Source organism: Microtus pennsylvanicus, chromosome 5 (genome assembly GCF_037038515.1).
Source record: "Microtus pennsylvanicus isolate mMicPen1 chromosome 5, mMicPen1.hap1, whole genome shotgun sequence".
NCBI classification, from domain to species: Eukaryota; Metazoa; Chordata; class Mammalia; order Rodentia; family Cricetidae; genus Microtus; species Microtus pennsylvanicus.
Window position 1 is genome coordinate 41430461 of NC_134583.1, and position 11556 is coordinate 41442016.

General features: G+C 39.4%; 1 pseudogene; it reads right to left on the bottom strand.

Annotated features, from left to right (window-relative positions):
• Positions 1–2568: 2568 nt before the first annotated feature.
• Positions 2569–3563, bottom strand: LOC142851252 (protein-L-isoaspartate O-methyltransferase domain-containing protein 1 pseudogene; annotated as a pseudogene).
• Between the last annotated feature and the right edge of the window lie 7993 nt (positions 3564–11556).

The window sequence follows — 11556 nt, forward strand, 5'->3', positions numbered from 1 at the left end:
ATTTCTTCCTTAATCCAGGTATGTTTCAGTAGTTGACTGTTCAGTTTCCATGAGTTTGTAGGCTTTCTGGGGGTAGCATTGTTGTTGAATTCTAACTTTAATCCATGGTGATCTGATAAGACACAGGTGGTTACTAATATTTTTTTGTAACTGTGTAAGTTAGCTTTGCTACCGAGTATGTGGTCAATTTTCGAGAAGGTTCCATGAGCTGCAGAGAAGACGGTATATTCTTTCCTATTTGGGTGGAATAATCTATAGATGTCTGTTAAGTCCATTTGTTTCATTACCTCCATTAATTCTCTAATTTCTCTGTTAGGTTTCTGTTTGATTGACCTGTCCATTGGTAGAGAACTCTCCTACTATTAGTGTGTGCTGTTTGATGGCTGCCTTGAGTTTTAGTAATATTTCTTTTACGTAAGTGGGTGCTTTTATAATAGGGGCGTAGATATTCAGGATTGAGACGTCATCCTGATGAATTGTTCCTGTTATGAGTATAAAATGTCCATCTCCATCTCTTCTGATTGATTTAAGTTTGAAGTCAACTTTGTTAGAAATTAGCATGGCCACACCTGCTTGTTTCTTAGGTCCATTTGCTTGATAAAACTTTTCCCATCCCTTTACCCTGAGTAGGTGCCTGTCTTTGTGGTTGAGATGTGTTTCTTGTAAACAGCAGAATGTTGGATCCTGTTTTCGTATCCAATCTCTTAGCCTGTGCCTTTTTATAGGTGAGTTGAGCCCATTGACATTAAGTGATATTAATGACCAGTGGTTGTTAACTCCAGTCACTTTTTTAGTCATAGGGTTTGTGTGTTTCCTTTCTTTGAGTTGCGCTGGTGAAGGGTCTCTAGATGTCTGAGTTATTGTGGTCATTGTTGGACTCCTTGGTTAGTGATTTTCCTTCTATTATTTTTTGTAAGGCTGGATTTGTGGCTATGTATTGTTTAAATTTGTTTTTATCCTGGAAAATTTTGTTTTCTCCATTTATAGTGAACAACAGCTTGGCTGGGTACAGTAGTCTGGGCTTGCATCCATGGTCTCTTAGTTTTTGCAGTACATCTATCCAGGACCTTCTGGCTTTCATGGTTTCCATAGAGAAGTCAGGTGTAAGTCTGATAGGTTTACCTTTATAAGTAACTTGGCCTTTTTCCTTTGCGGCTCTTAATATTCTTTCTTTATTCTGTATGCTTTGTGTTTTGATTATTATATGGCGAGGGGATGTTTTTTTTTGATCCAGCCTATTCAGTGTTCTGTATGCTTCTTGAACCTTCATAGGTACATATTTCTTCAGGTTGGGAAAGTTTTCTTTTATAATTTTATTAAGTATATTTTCTGTACCATTGAGCTGCACTTCTTCTCCTTCTTCTACTCCTATTATTCTTAGGTTTGGTCTTTTTATTGTGTCCCATATTTCCTTAATGTTTTGTGACGAGAGTTTGTTGGACTTGCTGTTTTCTTTGATCAGTGCTGTTATTTTCTCTATGTTATCTTCAGAATCTGAGATTCTTCTATCTCTTGTATTCTGCTGGTTATGCTTGTTTCTGTAGTCTCTATTCGTTTACCTAGATTTTCCATGTCCAGCCGGCCCTCTATTTGTGTTTTCTTCTTTGCCTCCATTTCAGTTTTCAAGTCATGAACTGTTTCCATTATCTGCTTGATTGTTTTTCCTTGGTTTCCTAGGGTATCATTCACTGATTTACTCAATTCCTCAAACTTTCTGTTATACTTTTCATCCATTTCTATAAGGGCGTTTTTTATATGCTGTTTAAGGGCCTCTATCACTTTTATAAAGTCAGTTTTTTCTACTTCTTCTTGATTAAGGTGTTCATGTCCTCCTGTTGTGAGGTCGCTGGGTTCTGGTGGTTTCATGTTGTTCTTCAGATTGTTGGGTGAATTCTTGCCTTGGCGCCTGCCCATCTTTTCCTCCAAATGCTCCCTTATGGATCTTCTCTTACAGGATCAGTTCTTCTTGCCCACTGATGTACCTTCCCAGTGATGTCACTCCCCAGTGATGTTTCTCCTGGTGTCCAGATCGGATCTCTGTGCTCTTGGGTAGCTCGCAAACAAAGGGCCCACCCTGCTTGCGGCAGGCAGGCTATGGAGACAAAGGAACTACCGCCCTCCCCTTTGCCCTCCCGATTCGGGTTCAGTCCCAGCGCCCGAGCAGGCTCAGCTGGGAGGTGCTATACCACCCAGGGGTTAACATATTAAAGGCATCCCCTGAACAACAGGTGATTCCCTAGCCAGAGAGGAATTTCAAGTAACATTGCTCAATATGTCACAAACCTATCACAATGTTTGCCACTTATTTTTCCCCGATTCTTTAGAACCTGACCTATGGTGTACTTGACAAAGCCACAGATTCCAAAACTGAATGCACCCTCAGTTAAAGAAGAAAGGCCTATAAATTAGAGACCCAAACCTGGAGTCAAGAGCAACCATGGAAAAAAAAACTTATCTGTCTCTAATGCATCCTTCTTTAGACTGAATTCTCATGGTTATATAAGCTTATTTACTGACTGAATACCAGAGCACTTTGCAGTTTAAAAGCGTGTTCCAGGATCTTTTCCTTCACTTCTGAGGTGGCTCCTTATGCTTCACAGCTTCACTGGGATCTTTTTCTTCCTCATCTTTGCTGACTTCTTCCATTTTTTTTTATCCTCTTCGATGCCTAGAGGCTGAGGAATAAGCTGATTACCCAGAAATACATAAGTATTAATTCTCTATTTAACTCTCTTTTCCTCTTTGGTAGAGCCCTTTGTAGAATTCCCTTAGCCCGCATCTCATACTTTGATGTGTCAAATGTAAATATGAGCCAAGTCTTGGAGATTCCTGACAGCACATGGGGGGACCCCACAGAATCTGATGTGCCTTTATACTTCTTACTGGGTTGTACCAGTGATGCAAAAGAAACAGCAAGAATATTTTAACTCTCCCAAGTGTTTTGTTTAGTCTGCATAATCTGTGTTAACTGGTCCTCTATAGACATGACCAGTATAATCTGTGTTAACCGGTCTTCTATGGACATGACCAGTTTTCCCCCAACTTTGAACAAGATCTTCATGTAGTTTTCATGATCTTTTTGCAATCAAGCTCCACAGTAAATCTGATCATACTGATGACTGTCAGAAGCTATCTGACAATGCAAGTTGACAAAATTCAAAGGAAACTCTGCAGCTTATGCTTGACATACTCCACCACATCTGAATGAAGTTCATTCCTATGATTTATTCCAAGAGGACCTAAAATTAAGCACAACATTGTACTTAAATATCCTGCTTCACTTCCCAGGTTAAGAAAAGATAATCCTGGTTGAAGTTTCAAAGCTTCCATAACTTTGGAATAAATGCAAAGTTCTGACAAGTGTAAGCTTCCAGGCCTTGAGGCTATATCTTTACAAGAATTGTCTCTGTAGCCTTCAGATAGAAATCTCCATGGCCAATGTCTCTGAAGGCTTGCTCTAGTCTTACAGTATGGATGTAGTGCTCTTCTTTAAGTTTATCTATGATGTTGTGATTATCTTCCCCCGTGTTGTCTGAAGTTACTGTCCTGCCTGGTTCCCACATCATTAAGTCCCAAGGAAATCACACAGAGGTCTACACTATTAATAAACTGATCGGCCTATTAGCTCAGGCTTCTTATTAACACTTTTCTACATCTTATGTTAGCCTTGTCTGTGTTAGCCATGTGGTTTGGTACCTTTTTTGGTGAGGCAGTCACATCTTCCTTGATCTATGTCTGGCTTCCTCCCTGTCTGAGTGACAACTGTAGACTACAACTTTCCTCTTCCCAGAATTCTCATTGCCACACCTCTACTTCCTTCCTGGTTGCCATCACCCTGTCTATACTTCCTACCTGGCTACTGGCCAATCTGCATTTTATTAAAAATAATACAAGTGACAGGGTACAGGCCATTGTCCCACAGCACCCCACAACAGTATTCAAGTCAAATCATCAGGTAAAATTTATCAAAATTAGTAGAAATAGCTTCCAAAATGTATGCCTTTTCTTTTATGATGGAGGAAGGTCATTGGCTAATAAAGGAACTGCCTTGGCCCATGTTATTGGTTAGGACATAGGTAGGTGGAGTAAACAGAACAGAATGCCGGGAGGAAGAGGAAGTGAGGTCAGACTCGACAGCTCTCCTCTCAGGAGCAGACGCCTCAGGGAGAGACGCCATGTCCCAACTCCCAGGCAGAAGCACTCTATGAAGCTCCGACCCAGGATGGACTTAGGCTAGAATCTTCCCAGTAAGACTGGTGCTATACAGATGATAAGAAATGGGCTAGTCCAGGTGCAAGAGTTAGCCTAGAAGAGGCTAGGTAGAAATGAGCTAACTGGGTTGATTGGGATATCAGAATTAGCCAGTAAGGGCTAGAGCTAAGGGCCAAGCAGTGACTAAAAGAATACAGTGTCTGTGTAATTATTTCGGGGCATAAGCTAGCCGGGCAGGCGGCTGGGGTGTTTGGGGACGCAGCCCCGCTGCTCATATTACAACACTTTTAAATATTGAAGTTGATTTCCAAAAATAAGATAAACCGAAGATGTAGAAGACACTCAGACAGCAGCAGTGCCAGCTTCATCTACTGAGCACTCTTCCAGCATCAGGACATGAGTTGTCAGGAGTCCTCTAGGCCAGAGCAGCTGCAGGCTGGCAGCGGGTGGAACACTGCAGAGATAGCCAATAGTTCGTTCAGGCACAATCTCTGCCAGTACCTACACAGAGGACTGACCAGTGATGCAGCCTAAAGCAGCAGTACTGTCCTGGTCTCCACAGCCACCAGAGCTGTGCACGCATGGAGTGCCCCTTTACACTTAAAGGAATAAATTAAAACAAATACACATACATATATAGTCTTCTAGTCCACAAATACACACACACAGTTTTCTAGTCCACAAATACACACACATAGTCTTCTAGTCCACAAACACACACACATAGTCTTCTAGTCCACAGATACACACACATAGTCTTCTAGTCCACAGATACACACACACATAGTCTTGTAGTCCACAGATACACATACATATAGTCTTCTAGTCCACAAATACACACACACATAGTCTTCTAGTCCACAAACACACACACATAGTCTTCTAGTCCACAGATACACACACATAGTCTTCTAGTCCACAGATACACACACACATAGTCTTGTAGTCCACAGATACACATACATATAGTCTTCTAGTCCACAAATACACACACACATAGTCTTCTAGTCCACAAACACACACACACATAGTCTTCTAGTCCACAGATACACAGACATAGTCTTCTAGTCCACAAACACACACACACACAGTCTTCTGTCCACAAACACACACACATAGTATTCTAGTCGACAAATACACACATATAGTCTTCTAGTCCACAGATACACACATATAGTCTTCTAGTCCACAAACACACACACATAGTCTTCTAGTCCACAGATACACACACACATAGTCTTCTATTCCACAGATACACACACACATAGTCTTCTAGTCCACAGATACACACATATAGTCTTCTAGTCCACAAACACACACACGTAGTCTTCTATTCCACAAATACACGCATAGTCTTCTAGTCCACAGATACACACATATAGTCTTCTAGTCCACAGATACACACACATAGTCTTCTAGTCCACAGATACACACATATAGTCTTCTAGTCCACAAACACACACACGTAGTCTTCTATTCCACAAATACACGCATAGTCTTCTAGTCCACAGATACACACATATAGTCTTCTAGTCCACAGATACACACACACAGTCTTCTAGTCCACAAACACACACACATAGTCTTCTAGTCCACAAATACACACATAGGCTTCTAGTCCACAAATACACACACATAGTCTACTAGTCCACAAATACACACACATAGACTTCAAGCCCACAAATACACACACACAGTCTTCTAGTCCACAAACACACACACGTAGTCTTCTAGTCCACAAACACACACACATAGTCTTCAAGTCCACAAATACACACACAGAGTCTTCTAGTACACAGATGCACACACATGGTCTTCTAGTCCACAAATACACACACATAGTCTTCTAGTCCACAGATACACACACATGGTCTTCTAGTCCACAAATACACACACAGAGTCTTCTAGTACACAGATACACACACATAGTCTTCTAGTCCACAGATACACACATATAGTCTTCTAGTCCACAGATACACACACACAGTCTTCTAGTCCACAAATACACACACATAGTCTTCTAGTCCACAAATACACACATAGGCTTCTAGTCCACAGATACACACACATAGTCTACTAGTCCACAAATACACACACATAGTCTACTAGTCCACAAATACACACACATAGACTTCAAGCCCACAAATACACACACACAGTCTTCTAGTCCACAAACACACACACATAGTCTTCAAGTCCACAAATACACACACATAGACTTCAAGCCCACAAATACACACACACAGTCTTCTAGTCCACAAACACACACACATAGTCTTCAAGTCCACAAGTACACACACAGAGTCTTCTAGTACACAGATGCACACACATGGTCTTCTAGTCCACAAATACACACACATAGTCTTCTAGTCCACAGATACACACACATGGTCTTCTAGTCCACAAATACACACACAGAGTCTTCTAGTACACAGATACACACACATGGTCTTCTAGTCCACAAACACACACACAGTCTTCTAGTCCACAAACACACACACATAGTCTTCTAATCCACAAGTACACACACATAGTCTTCTAGTCCACAGATACACACATATAGTCTTCTAGTCCACAAACACACACACATAGTCTTCTAGTCCACAAACACACACATATAGTCTTCTAGTCCACGGATACACACACACATAGTCTTCTAGTCTACAAATACACACATATAGTCTTCTAGTCCACAAATACACACACATAGTCTTTTAGTCCACAAATACACACACATTGTCTTCTAGTCCACAAATACACACACACATAGTCTTCTATTCCACAAATACACACACTCATAGTCTTCTAGTCCACAAATACACACATATAGTCTTCTAGTCCACAAATACACACACACATAGTCTTTTAGTCCACAAATACACACACATTGTCTTCTAGTCCACAAATTAACACACATAGTCTTCTAGTCCACGGAAATCCAATCAAGCATTTTTAGACCTTTATATCTCGGTCTTGCTTTGTAGTTTTCTGTGCTTATACCCTGTCTTTATGATAGTTTGTGGTCCCTTCACTGTAGTGACTCTAAGGCTGCCAAGACCTCTAGCAAACCCCTTACCTTTGGTCTTCCACAAGCATCCATGTCTGTACTTGATTTTCATTTATAGTTCTCCGTTCCTTAGTTCTCTCATTCCTACAGTGTTGGGTGGAGTGGCCCCGGGCCTTCAGAGAACACACAGTCAATATGTTCTCTCCTCTGATCTTGCATTTCTGTTGTAGTTTTGGTTCATTTATGGGATCTGTCCCAAGAAATAAGAAGATTATTATTTTCCACAGGATTATCATTGAATATTGATAATCTCTATCTGCCCTGTCTTTCTGATATGATGCCCACCCCTGCTCCCTGCATATCAGGGTCCTTAAAAGTCCAGCTCTTAAGAATCCCCTCCCAGGAATCAAAGACACCACAATAAGTAAAAAAAAAAGAAAAAAAAACCTAAAGTCTGAAGGTTAAGAAATCTACTCACCAAAGAATCCATCAATCCATCTCTCTTCATTCTTCTTATCTTCCTCTTATGTCTTATTCTGTACTCCTCCTTTTACAAACATTCTGAGTAATATATACCCTTATAATATATACCCTTATAACCAGCATTTCCCAGCCCTAACAGGTTCCAGTGATGAAATTATTTTGCCCCATAAAGAGTTCTCTCTCTCTCTCTCTCTCTCTCTCTCTCTCTCTCTCTCTCTCTCACACACACACACACACACACACACACACACACACATCTGTGGCTGTCAGCTCAAAGTACCCATCCAATGAACTCCTCAATGGAGAAAGTTAGTTAATAAAGGAATTAAGTCATTATGGAATTCTAGAGGGGGTTAGAAAGAGTTAAAGAGTTTATGTTCAGTAGAATTATGTTCATTAGATTCTGTATTAAGTGTATCTCAGATCCATTCCCCCAAAGGTGCTGATCTTGCCTTTAACAGCCTAATTATCCTTTTGCATAGAGAATTGACATTCTCAAATACCAGAGATTAAATTATAATTTGTCTAGCTTCTGAATTCGGTGTCATTATATTTACTGCTGAAGTCAATCTTTGTAAGAAATTCATAAAAGCTCCCTTTGGCCCCTGCATAACTAGTAAATGGCTCCTTTTTTTCCCTCTATTTCTCTAATTCTGTCCCAAGCATTCAAAGCTGCTGCATGGTGTAAGTACAGGGTGTGGTCATGATATACAGCCTGCCTTTCTATAATGACATAGTCCTTTTCTCCAAGAATTTGATCTTGAAAGATTTCCCTACCTCTAGTTTTAGTCCATTGTTCAATAATCTTAGCCTCTTCTCTGAACCAGGTACTCCATTGTAATTGTAGCTTCAGCCTGGCCTCTGGTAAAGCAGAAGTCTTCTGAATTTTAGCCAAAGATAGGGCTGGGGTAGGTAGTAGGGTATGTGGGAGTGCCTTCTGGGATTGTTAGGGAGGCTTAATTTGGTTTAGGGGTGATGGGCAGTATCTTTCCTGGAGTCCTTAGGTCCAGCCTAGCCTCCCACAAACCTACTAGGGTTCTGGGGCCCAGTGTGGAGCCAGTGATGGGGGTTCAGTTTGTTGTTGTGCCACAGCCTGAAGGATGACAACTGGCAGTTTCTTACCTGGGGTCCTTAGGATCAGTTCCTCTGGCCTCCAGTCTTTTTGTGATTTTTTTAAGTTGGCACATAAAGTTTTGAATTGCCCTCTTAGAATTATCACAGAGGTTTTATTGTGTTTCCATTTTTATTTAATTTCAGAATTGTTTTTCTTTCTTAATTTCCTTTTTGGCCCTCCAATAATGATTTGTTTACTCTCTATGAGTTTATATTCATTCTACAGTTTTGTTTGTTGTCATTTTTAAGTTTTCATCCACAATGATCAGATAGGATACATAACATTATTTCAATTTTTGATGTCTCTTACAGATTTCATTGTGCTCCAGCATATGTTCTGTTTTAGAGTTTCTATGTCCTGCCCTGTAGAATGTATACCCTTTGGTGTTTAGGTGGAATATTTTGTTAATTATCTGTTAGGCCCATTTGATGGTTTCATTTAATTCTGAGATTCCTTTTTTTTTTAACAGATGTCCTGCTTATTAGAGAAAGTTGAGTTTTGAAGTCATCTACTATTATTGAGTTTCTACTGATCTGTGCACTTAATTCCACTACGTTGATTCTTAAGAAGTTGGGTGCACACCCACTGAGACAGTGGAGCTGATCTACTGAGAGCTCACCAAGGCCAGCTGGACTGTGACTGAAAAAGCATGGGATAAAACTGGACTCTCTGAACAGGGCTGATGAGACGCCAAGGACAATGGCATGGGGTTTTGATCCTACTTAATGTGCTGGCTTGGTGGGAGCCTAGCCAGTTTGGATGTTCACCTTCCTTGATATGGACGGAAGGGAGAAGACCTAGGACTTACCACTGGGCAGGGAACACTGACTGCTCTTTGGACTGGAGAGGGAGGGGGAGAGGAGTGGGGGGAGGGGGAGAAGGGTGGGAGGAGGGGGAGAAGAGTGGGAGGAGGGGGAGGGAAATGGGAGGCTCGGAGGAGGTGGAAATTTTTTTTTATTCTCCTTTTATCAATAAAAAAAAAGTTGGGTGCACCACAGTTTGGTGCAATTATGTTAAGTATGGTAATATTGTCTTAATTTGTTGATACTTTGATTAATATAAGTGTGTTTCAATATCTCTGAGTTGTATCCTATAGAAGGAAGATATTTAAAGAATATAGAGGGAAACAGAGACAAAAGTACAGGGGATCTGCTTTTCCAGAAGTTTCAGCCATCAGCCAAGTATATACAAAGATTTTTAAGTACTTGTAAGGTTTTGAATATGTCTAAGTCAATCAAAAAGAATAACTGAGCTACTTCTTTTGTAATGTTTAACCACTCTGAGAAGAGAAACAACAATGTATACATGAGTTGCAAGGTCATAGTATTCTATTTGACGCTGTCATGGCCCTTTGATTTTCTTAAGAAATTTCTCATCCCACAACCACCCCGTATTTGAACCTTTCAACACCTTATGTTCCCTTCTTTGCCTGGATTTTGTCTATATTTTGCTATCTAACTCCCTTAATGGGTGTGTCAAATTAACTATCTTCTAATGACATGGTTTCTACAGATAGCCCATGTTTAACACACAAAAGACTCAAAGTAAGAATCTACACATAAGAACAACACATGTCAATTGTTTTTCTGAGCCTGGCATCCTCAGCAAGTACCATTTTTTTTCCAGTGACATATGTGTACTTGTCATTTCCATTATTCTATTTTTTGTCACAGTTGAGTAATATTCTGTCTTGTAAGCATAATACACTTACTGTATCAATTTATTTCTTGAGGCATATATAAGTGAGTTTATTTCCAGATGTTTGTGAATAATATTGCTTCCTTGATTTGATTTTCAATATGTTATCAATGGCATGTTAGGCAGTTTTTGGTTTTTGTGTGTCAATTTTGTATTCTGATTATTTGATAAAGCATTTTTCATTTTGAGGTCTTGGATAAAATGTTTAGATATTGTGAAATCATATCTATATCTATATAGAATATATAAAATCTATATATGATATATTTTACTATTTGTAGTATTAATTTACTTCTCTTACATTCTAGTTTGGACTTCAACTCTTTACTGATAGACATGGAGAAAGTAAATGCCCTCATCCTGTTTCTCATCTTACTGGAATATTTTGAATTTTTTTCTTAATTTTCTAAGATGCTAAACATAAGCTGTTGAATAAAGCTTTTGTAATATCGAGGTATGTCTCCCTTAGGCTCTGCATGAGTCTCATAATAAAGAGCTGGATGTTGAAATTTGTTAGTGGTCTTTGCTGCATAAAGTCAGATGATCATGTGATTTATTTCATTCTAGTAATGTGATGGAAAATATTTATCTATTTATATACATTGATTTCTCCCAGCCTTCTGAAATGAAGCAGACTTGGTCATGATAAGTAAACTTTTTGATGTGATCTTAAATTTAGTTTTCCAATATCTCACTTTATTTTCATACTTTCAACATGCAATCTTTTAAAATAAGTTTCTCACATACATACATACATATATATACATATATATATTCTGATCATTGGTTCCTCTCCCTATTCTCCACCAAGATTCTCCCCACCTTCATACCCATCCAACATGTGTTTTCTTTCTTTTTATAAAACAAGCAGTAAAAACATATTAAAAAGTCAATCAAACCAGAATATAAAAGTGTACAAACAAAGAAAATACATGAGAAAAACATACACACTCAGAGACACACACACATGCACACACACACACCAACCCCCCAAGACATGAATGGAAACCATAATATTTAATCAAAATATACATAAGGTAAA